Source organism: Mustela nivalis, assembly GCF_964662115.1.
Source record: "Mustela nivalis genome assembly, chromosome: 9".
NCBI lineage: Eukaryota > Metazoa > Chordata > Mammalia > Carnivora > Mustelidae > Mustela > Mustela nivalis.
In genome coordinates, this window is record NC_139028.1 from 8,683,152 (window position 1) to 8,694,066 (window position 10,915).

General features: G+C 44.2%; 2 protein-coding genes across 2 annotated transcripts in view; one reads left to right on the top strand and one right to left on the bottom strand.

Annotated features, from left to right (window-relative positions):
• The window catches only part of DYNC2H1 (dynein cytoplasmic 2 heavy chain 1), a 670,805-nt gene that overhangs the window by 196,371 nt on the left and 463,519 nt on the right, over positions 1-10,915 (top strand). The gene's annotated exons all lie outside the window — the stretch shown is intronic.
• Positions 1-10,915, bottom strand: part of MMP8 (matrix metallopeptidase 8) — a 107,133-nt gene that overhangs the window by 90,196 nt on the left and 6,022 nt on the right. The window lies entirely within an intron of this gene.

Here is a 10,915-nt window from a genome sequence, read left to right on the forward strand (position 1 = left end):
AACGACAGAACTCATTTCCTCTTGAAGGAAAACGTGCCTGGAGAGTAGTGACCAAAAATGAGAACTGAAGCCGTGGGCAGACAGGTTGAAACCCATTCATGAAAACCCGCTAGTCTCTGGCTAAGATGTTTTGTTTACTCTGTGGGTGATGGAAAGTCATGTCTTTATACTACGTTTTAAATGAAGTTTTATATATTTCAGTAGAGCTTCATATTTTTAGTACAGGAAATTACAGAATATAGAAAAAAGTAGAAGGTAGAAAAGAGATCATAAATAGTCATGCCACCAGGAGGAAAACGATTAAAACTTCACTGTGCTTCCTTCTAATTTTTACTTTTTTATATCACAGTGATCAGGGGAAATTATAAAAGTGCATCTGTTTTTCCACAATTCTGAATCTCCCCAGCCAGAGATGAAGACTAATCAGGCAATATATCCTCTTTGAATCATAGGATAAAACATGTTGCTTACATGTTTTTTACATTCCTCAAATTATTTTTTATTTTTTGCACTTTTATTTTTATTTTTTAAATTTTTTATTATGTTAAGTTAGCTACCATATAGTACATCATTAGTTTCAGATGAAGCTTACAGGTTTTCTTTAATCCATGTTTTTCATAGTTGAAATCCTAGCCCATACGCTAATCTTCATGGCAGTTTGCCGCAGAAACGTCCAAACATCTTAGCTGGAAGGTGAACCAGAGCAGAAGAGGGAATTAGGAACAGATCATCTGAGCACGTGGATGGCTCGGTCTTCTTTCGTTTATGAGAGCATAATGACTCAGATCACTCCACAGGAGTGGTAAAAATGTCGCAATCCATCCCTGACATTCCTTGGTGGTGGCAACGGGCTTTGTGTGGCTCCGGGCAACTCTGGTATTATGGAAAGAAGGAGACCGTTTTGTAATATTCTTGGCAGAGGTACCGCGATTGTGCAAACGGAGGAACATGAATTAAGCTTTCTAGTGGTTCTCCAACAGGCAGCATGTTCCCTCTGATTGTACAAAGTGTCACTCGAGAAGCACGTTTTCTGATGTGAGGGTCACGATGGGCCCAGAGGGGGACTGGCGGGAGCAGCCATGTGGGGCAGGCACGGTCCCAGACTTCCAAGCTCACCTGCAGGGCAGCGTTCCATGGGAAACGGACTTGTCAAGCACACTGTGGAGACAGCTCTGTTCTGCTTCGTAGGGCCTGCCCTATACATTCTGAAGATGTTCCTTTTGAGTTAGTTGGCAATAGTACGCTTTTACGTAATTTCTTCCAGGGCAGGCTCCCCGTGTCTGAGCACATCCTTTGTTGACCTGTCCTGCGGGATGTGCCTCGTATGGGTACGAAACAGGTCACAGGTTGTTTTTTCTCTCTTTACAAATCAGCACCTCCCCAGTATAGATGTGGCTTCAGCACTGTCTAGTGGGCAGAAAGTACTAGAAAGCAAGTGTCCTGGTGTCTGAGCACACATGAGGAGCAAAGTCTCTTTCTCACTCCTTCTGATTACCAGAGTTCCCGAGGTTTCGTAAGACATAGATGGGCCATCAGATCTTTTCCAGTACAACGTCACCATCCCCAGAAGCTGCAGAATAATTCATTTTAAAGCTGGAGACTTTGTCTTCAACGTCACAGCTGTTGGGTTTCTTTTTATTGTATGTGCGAGGCTGGGCGGGCTTGCTTCAGTGACTACTGGCCTGGGTCTTTTTTGTTTTCCTTCTAAAGGAAATGTTTATTGTAGAGGCAAGTAAAAATATAGAGGCAGATAATTTCCAAATTTCTATTTTGGACCATAAATTAAAGCACACCCCAGTGGTTGCCCTTCGACTGGCCATATCCATGTGTGACTGTGGACAATGACGACAGCATTTGCTCACATTAACTTTCTAGAAAAGGCTTTATTCTTTTAGTGTAGTTTGGTTTCATAGCAAAATGGAGGATAGGTACAGAAACTTTCCACGTACTCCCTGCCCCCAAACATACGTGGCCCCCCAGTAGGAACCACCCCCCTCAGAGTGGTACCTTTGTCACAATTGGTGAACCCACACTGACACGTCAGTGTCACTCCAAGCGCATCACTTATGGACATGGGGCCCACTCCTGGTGCTGTACAGCCAGCAGGTCTGGACAAGTGTATGATGACCTATGTCTCTCCTGATGACATCGCACACGACACCTTCACAGACCCAAGAATCCTCCGTGCTCCCTTCCCTTCCCCAACCCCTGGCAACTGCTCATTGTTTTACTGTCCCCATGGTTTTGCCATTCCCAGAACATCATATAGTTGAATACACAGTATATAGCCTTCGGATTGGCTTCTCTCACTTAATGATATGCATTTAAGTCTCTGTATCTTATCATGGTTTGATAGCTCATTCCTTTTTTATTTTTTATTTTTTTTAATTTAATTTTATTTTTTCAGTGTTCCAAGATTCATTGTTTATGCACCACACCCAGTGCTCCATGCAATCCGTTCCCTCCTGAATACCCACCAGCAGGCTTTCCCAACCCCCCATCTGTCTCCCCTCCAAGATCCTCAGCTTATTTCTCAGAGTGCACAGTCTCTCATGGTTCGTCTCCCCCTCCCATTTCCCCCAACTCACTTCTCCATCTCCCCATGTCCTCCATGCTATTTGTTATGCTCCACAAATAAGTGAAACCATATGATAACTGACTCTCTCTGCTTGACTTACTTCACTCAGCATCATCTCTTCCAGTCCCGTCCATGTTGATACAAAAGTTGGGTATTCATCCTTTCTGATGGAGGCATAATACTCCATAGTGTGTATGGACCACATCTTCCTTATCCATTCATCCGTTGAAGGGCATCTTGGTTCTTTCCACACTTTGGTGCTATGAACACTGGGGCACAGATGGCCCTTCTTTACATCTGTATCTTTTGGAGTAAATAACCAGTAGTGCAATTGCAGGGTCATAGGGAAGCTCTATTTTTTATTTTTTAAGGAATCTCCACACTGTTCTCCAAGGTGGCTGCACCAACTTGCACTCCCACCAACAGTGCAAGAGGGTTTCCCTTTCTCCACATCCTCTCCAACACTTGTTTATGGTCTTGTTGATTTTGGCCATTCTAACTGGTGTAAGGTGGTATCTCAATGTGGTTTTGATTTGAATCTCCCTGGTGGCTAATGATGGTAAGCATTTTTTCATGTGTCTATTAGCCATTTGCAGGTCTTCTTTGGAGAAGTGTCTGTTCATGTCTTCTGCCCATTTTTTGACATGATTATCTGTTTTGTGTGTGTTGAGTTTGAGGAGTTCTTTATAGATCTTGGATATCAGCCCTTTGTAGTGTCATTTGAAAATATCTTCTCGCATCCTGTGGGTTGTCTCTTTGTTTTGCTGACTGTTTCCTTTGCTGTGCAGAAGGTTTTGATCTTGATGAAGTCCCCAAAGTTCATTTTCGCTTTTGTTTCTTTTGCCTCTGGAGACATATCTTGAAAGAAGTTGCTGTGGCTGATGTCGAAGAGATTACTGCCTATGTTCTCCTCTAGGATTCTGATGGATTCCTGCCTCATGTTGAGGTCTTTTATCCACTTCAAGTTTATCTTTGTGTATGGTGTAAGAGAATGGTCAAGTTTCATTCTTCTATTCGTAGCTATACAATTTAAGGGAAAAAATTCCTACACTTAGGTAAAATAAGATAGCCCAGTATAGCACCGTCCACCATGTTTGGAACTTATGTTCCCTTATATTGCCACAGAAGTTACTGTTTGGTGTCCTGGATTATTACTAGAGATCACAATCTGGCTTCCAGCAAGTCTGACTTAGAGCAGGCTGCCTTCCTGAGCTGTTTATTGTAGATAAGGGAATTGGTTTCCTGGGCATGTTGTCACAGATTGTGGGTCAAAATTCTGTTTTTATATAGGATCTGGCCATTGTCCATCTGTATATTCAGACTTGCACGGAAAACTTGTCTCTACCCCCTGGCTTACGCACCTCTGTAACAGAAGAAAGCCTTGGGTATGTACTGAATGGCCTTTTCTTCTGCTATCCATATATTCTTTGCTGGAACTCTGAAATTTGTAAGTGCTTTCTCCTGGGAATTAGGTTTCTTCAAGTTCTCTGAAATACCTAAAACCATTAATGTCCATCGTCCTGACAGATCTGCTGCAACGGTCCTAGGCACTGCCTTGGGACACCTCATCTTCTTTGAATCATGATTTTTAAAGTTGACACTTCTTTGGGGGAGGGTGTCGCATTATGTAAGAATGACAAAATGAAGGTTTATATTGTCATCGCTAAACTGAGCGTTGGGTACATAACAAGGCAGGATGAACTCATTCAACATCACTGGTGTTGGTGTTCTGGATTTTTCCCCACTAAAACTACATTGTGAGAAAAACGGAATCAAGTTTCTAAACTTTCATTACTTTATATGGTTTTAGGTAATTAATGTGTCGGTGTGTGTAATATGGTCAAACAGATGTATATTCAGACCCGTTCTTCCAGAAAGGCAGAGACCACATACCCGTCATCTGTGATGTGGTGGTGTGTCTGGCCCTCACACCTGCACCGTACGGTGAAGATCAGCATCCTCATTTCACACGTGAAACAAACAGAAGCTCAGGAAATGCAAACATTAGCTCAAGACCACGAATAAACTAAATAGCAGGATGATGCGAACATTGTCCAGTCGAAACCCCGAAAACCAGAAGCCCGAGTTTGCAGCTTCTGCAGACTAACGCCGGTCCCTGCATCTCATTGCTTCCTGCCGCCTCCTCGCCTGGACTTAACTGTCCCCACAAATGTCATCTCTCAAGCTTCCACATTTTAAAAAACTGCATCCCTCTATGCGTCTCTTAACCCAGTGTCCGTCCGATAATCTGTCGCAGTTCGGAGGGCACCGCTCATCAGTTTCAGTCCCCGACTTCCACGTCGTGTTTCCACTTCCAGGCTTTCCTGCCCTCGCCCTCCACTCATGCTGCCCATATGTGACCCAGTTAGGACCTAGGAGCAGTCACAGTGCGTCATGGAGCTTCAGAAATCCACAAAGCCTCCTCGCTCACCAAGGTTAGTCAACGTTCCAATTCCTGAAACAGTTCGCAAAGTCTCGCTGGCCGCGAATTCCGGAGTGCTGATCAGAAAACCCAGTCCTCAGGTTCTGAGCATAAACACCCACTTTGATACCTTTGTGTCCCAAAACACATTTCACAATCCCTGTTTCTTTTCAAAGTCATATGTTACTCAGTTACGGGATGGGAACATGCTGTTCTAAGTTATGAATTTAGGGCTTAAGTGGAAAAATGTCTCTTCAAACCTCACTTGTATTCACATCTCTCCTAAGATATCTTCTTGCTAATTCAACTGCTGTAAGAAAGTACAGAAGCCTGGGATTTGGGGGTTTGATGATAATTTACAGATTTTTTATTTTGCCATTAGTCATGGGGCCAATTACTATCAGATCGTGCTCCTTGTTAGTTAAAAGATTATCAGCCAAAAGAAGGAAAGTCGGAGTTTCCGACTGGAGTCTGGAGTTAAACAGCCCTCAGTTTGAGTCTGGCACCTACCAGCTCTGTGACACAGAAAAACCACTTATGTTCTCTAAGCCCTTTCATTTTTGTTCTTAAAAAGGCAATAAAAGTCTATCCTACAAGCTTGATATATATTACAGAAACAAATATAATATATACACACGCTCCTAGGCACAGAGTAAACATGATTATTCATAACAATTGGATATCTAGAGTGATGGCAAAAAATGGTGTGACCCTATTTCTAACTTTGAACAATTTTTAGTAACTGGGAAGGAAAGAAATATGGAGAAAATGGCAGAGGGAGCCCCTGAAAGTCAGAGAAGTTGCTGGGATGTGAACAGACTGCTGGGGGAGAACAGCAAGTCTGGGGAGTTCTGGGTCAGGGAGAAGACCAGATGGGAAGAAACAAGCTCCAGGTGAGTAACTATGAAGTCCCAAGAACGCCGCCGACGCGAATCCTCAGAACAAACCTCACAAACGTGTGCTATTTTCCCTGAGATGCAAAGAGGTCCACGAAGCTGCTTTAGGTCGGTGAACCACCGTGCAAATTTCCTGACTGATCAATACCGCACATGTCCCCCCCACACTGGAGCAGATGACACAGTCTAAAACGTCCCCTCCCTGTGAAACAGCCTCAGACCAATGAAGCTCACTTTTTAATGCTTCCCTGGGCTTGGAGGAGATGTTTGGCATCTCCAGGGCTCCCCATTCCCCCTGCACACACTCACATACGCATGCACACACACAGAGACATATGGGTTGAAGCTAGATTAAGGAGGAATGAACAGCTAGTGGAGAACAAATTGGGGGGGGGGGGAATTCTCCAAGGTCACGTGCTTATGTCAGAAGGACCCTGAGGACACTAAATCTTGAACAATTTGCAAGGTAGAGATTTTGCACCTAAAAGCTCCTGCCACAAATCCTAGAAAGAGACCCAGGTGGTTTCAGATGAGAAAAATCCTTTTGCTTCCTAACAGAAGCAATAACCAATATTCTTGAGGGGGGAAAAAACCCCAGCATGCTCTTTTTAGAACCTCTAGATTGCTGCAAATTAAGATTCTTAAAAATGGTTCCCACAAATTCTCCTAATATACAAGGGAACAAATTCTAGGAATGAAAGTCGATAGAAAGACCAAATACCACATTTAGATCCACAAGGTCTTCGGAAATTTTTTTAAATTATGTTCAGTTAGTGAACATATAGTTAAGCACGCCATTAGTTTTTGATGTAGTGTCCAGAGGTTCCTTAGTCGTGAACACCCAGTGCTCATTATGAAATCTATGTATCATACGTTATATACAATGTATTAGTGTATGTTGTATGTACTGTGTGTGTACACACACACACACACACAATTATAAAGGTATAAAGACACAAAAGATGAAACCACAAACAGAAGCAAGTGAGAAGAGACTAAGAAATGATTAGTCTGATCTGAAAATGAATCCAATGGAAATTCTTGCTTTCCAGCTCTGGTTCCATTTACTCACTTTTCATATCTTTCATTTCTGTCTGTATTATGTCTGTGTTTTCCAAGAAACACTGGAATTTATTTATAACTGTTTTTAACATCCTTTTTCTGTAAATCTCATCATCTCTATCATTCCTGCATATGTTTCCATTGACTCATTGTTTTTTGTATTATGGGTCACATTTTCAGACTTCTTTGTATATCTGGTGAGTTTTTATTGGATGACAGACATTGGATGCTATAAGGTTAGATATTTATATTTTTAAATTTTTTCTTTAAAAAGTGTTCAATTTTTAGTAGGGGCAGGCAGTTAAATAACCTAGAGCTCACCACGATCTTTTTTCCAAGGTTTGATTTTTTTTTTAAGATTTTATTTATTTATTTGACAGAGAGAAATCACAAGTAGTCGGAGAGGCAGGCAGAGAGAGAGAGAGAGGAGGAAGCAGGCTCCCCACTGAGCAGAGAGCCCGATGCGGGGCTCAATCCCAGGACCCTGAGATCATGACCCGAGCCGAAGGCAGCGGCTCAACCCACTGAGCCACCCAGGCGCCCACCAAGGTTTGATTTTAAACATTTTTAGGATGGGTTTAGTGTAGGCTTCCTCTGAGGGCTTTTCAGTCCTCCTCTTATGGTAGCTTTACTGGTCACCGCAAGCGTTCTCCGTCCTCCCCTCCAGCTGGATGGGGCAGAAGCTCTCCCAGTCCTGGGGCTTGGTCAGTCTGGGGCTTCCTGGAGATACATATGTAGCTTAGCATTCGTTGACAGACCCACGGGGACTCCTCTCTCAATTTCCGGAATGTTCCCTCTGCACAGCCTGACAGCATTCTCTTCTTCCCACTCTGCCAAGTACAGCCACGTCCGTCTCCCTGAACTTCAGCGACGGTCTCCTCACTCAGGGAAACAACATGCTCTGCTGGGGTCCCTTCCCATGTGCTCTGTTCGGAAACTCCCTGAAGATAGAAAAGCAAGGGAGATTTTGGGGCCTGCATGGTTGCTCTTCTCTCCTGGACTCTACTTCCTGGCACCCCGTGAACAGAATCAGCTGCTTCATACACTTTGCCCAATCTTTTAATTGATCACAGCAGGAATGAAAATTCAGTACTCGTGTCTCCAATATGACCAGAAACAAAAGTGACCCTGGCAAGTTATGTTTATATGCTAACCACAGAAAGACAAACCCTGGATTTTAATCTCTGTGAGCTGGACGTTGTCTTGGATAAGCACAATCCTTCCCTTCAGTACCTTACAACCACAGAATGTTTTGATATTCTAGTAATAACGCTAGCAAATCACCCCGAGGGATAATGCTTCCTGTAAAGCCCATTAATTGTGCTTCTGCTACATCCCATTAAATACTAAGTTGTTACCCTCCCCTACGCGCTGTGGGATACAGTATTTTCATTTCTTTTTACTGGGCCTGATTCTGCCCTGTTCACTACTGCACATCCCCGCCTGAATGTCCTAAGGCCCCCAGACCCAGCAGCCCCGATGATCTCCCTTCCATCAACCACACCACTACCTCCTCCCTGACCTGCTTCTCCTCACCTGGTCCCTCTTCAAGGTAAGTTCTTAAACCAGAGCCTTAAGATACCATCCTCTATCCTTGCTTTCCAGTCATCACCACATGCAAAGCAGTCACTAAGCCTTCCTTCCACATTCTCCCATCCAGCGGTTACAGAACCCTGCTCCAGCATCGTCTCTGTCCTACCCACGCCTAGGACAGGTGCCCAGGTCTCCCGTGTTCCTCAGCAACAATAGCTGTTCTCCCTCAGACTTAGCCTTAAGCCCTTTGATCTACGTCCACACTGCATCAGAACGACCTTCTAATAAGCAACTTAGTCATTTCTCTCTCAAGTCCCTCCAACAAAGCCAGGTCATTTATGAGACAAGGGTCAGACTCACGGGAACGGTCGCTCATGACATGGCGTTTACCCTTGCTGGTCTTCCTTCGCACCGTGCGCTCCAGTCCCTACAGCGCTACTCTTTGTGTACTACGGGTCTTTAAAGAGGTTGCTGCTTCTGTCTTGGATCCCCTTAGTTTAACATTTTTCTGCTTGACAGATTTCTCTTGTTTTAAAGCACGTCAAGAATACCATTTTCCACAGTATTCTGTGCCCCGTATCTGCTACATACTTGTTAGTCTACCCTCTTAATTACATAGTGATTTGTTGTTTATGCATCTTTTTTATGTTTTTACATTTCGTGCCTTTGAGGGCAGAAGCTGTCTCAGTCCTCTTAGGCCCCTCCTGCCTTTCATAGTCTAGAATCTGTAGATTCTCAATAAATACTTTTCAATGAAGGAACAAAGGCAAAAAAGGTGAAACTGGGAAACTGCAGGCCTCCCAGAAGGGACAGCGTCCTCTGCCGCACGGTTAGAGGTAGAAAGCAGACAGGATGAGGAGGACTGGATATTGGTTCTGTCTGGCTTGAGGAGTTGCTCCACCAGCGTGTGGTCTTCCCGCTGGTGGCCCAGACGGTGGGAGCGCTCTGTGCTCCTGGTGGCTGAATGGTGCTCAAGTATAATTTTCAAAAAAGTTAAAAGTGACTTCAATGTACATATGAGATGAACATGTTGAAGATATTATCCAGCTCATTAACTAATGAGGGAATTGGTCTAAAGAAAGATCTTAAAAGTATATGTGCAGTAAGAAATGTTAGGACGAATTTTCTGATGATGTTAAATGCATTAATATCTTACAAAGCAATGGAATGTCATGTTTGGGGTTGTGTCTTCTACCAGGCAGAAATCAATTATACTTCTAACAGGTATTCTTTATTTGAATTTATTTGTATTGCTGCCAGAAGAAACAATTTTCATTATTGCCATTTTTATACTATTTCTGTCCTTATGGATTTATAAAATCATCCAGTTGATGAGAAGTCAAAGGCGCTCACGCTCATAAAATCAGCAGTTCTCCAGCTGATGTCCAGATGCCCAGCCCTCCAGCCTCCAGGTGTGGGATAATTTCTTCCAGACATTAGCTTCCACTACTTTTCCCAAGCAAAGTGATATTCCGGGGACTGGACACACAGGAGAGCCCTTCTGACGTGTTAGAGACCTTTCCACTGAGCAGCTCGGTGGAAGTGTGACGTGGTGCGGAGTGCCCCGTTTGCTCTGACTTCAGGACATTGAAAGGCAGAATTTTATGGCGGTTAATAACAGAGTCTAGAGTCAAACTGGCCGGCTTTGAGTTGCAGCTGCAAGGCTGTGTGACCTTGGGCAAGTAAGTTCACCTCTCAGGGCCTTGGTTTTCACATCTGAAAAATGAGAAGGATGGCACCTGCCTCACGCTGGCCACGAAACCATGTGTGTGCATCACTTAGAGCAGTGCCCGGCCCACGGCGACCGCTGTGAGGGTTTGTTAAAACGTAAAGCTGTAACGGAAACAGAGGCCGACGGAGGAAGGGCCCCTCGTAACTCTCCGGAGGCCTTTCTCGCGAGCCCGACAAGACGGAGCCCAGTGCAGTCCTGGCTTTCGTTCTAGTGCCGTCCTCATTTAGGAGAAACAGCTCCCCCCGAGCTACCTAAGGCCAAAGACAGCTCAAGCCAGATACCGCGGTTTTCTTTTGATGCTAATCCCATGGGGAACTCTCTTCTTTTGAAGGATGTCCAGTAGGCAGTTCCCTGCGGGGAAGTGACATTTCTTCTCAGAATAATGCGACCCTATGCCTTGCAAAGACAATGCTGGGACTATTACATTGAAGAAGCAAGTACTTGAGGACAGAGCTAAGCTCCGAAGAGGGGAGAACTCCAACCCCATGCAGAATCTCTGATCTCCACATCTCCACACTTTCTGACCTCAGTTCATTCCATTAATTAAAAACGATTAATGCCAATCAACAGTGTCTGCAAATAAATGAAAAATTCCAAGCACTCCATGAACCCACATCCTCTTAGTTGGAGCTCTCCCAGGTGTGCGTATGACACAGAAAATGGGGAGTGTGGGTGTCAAGGCAGTGACAACG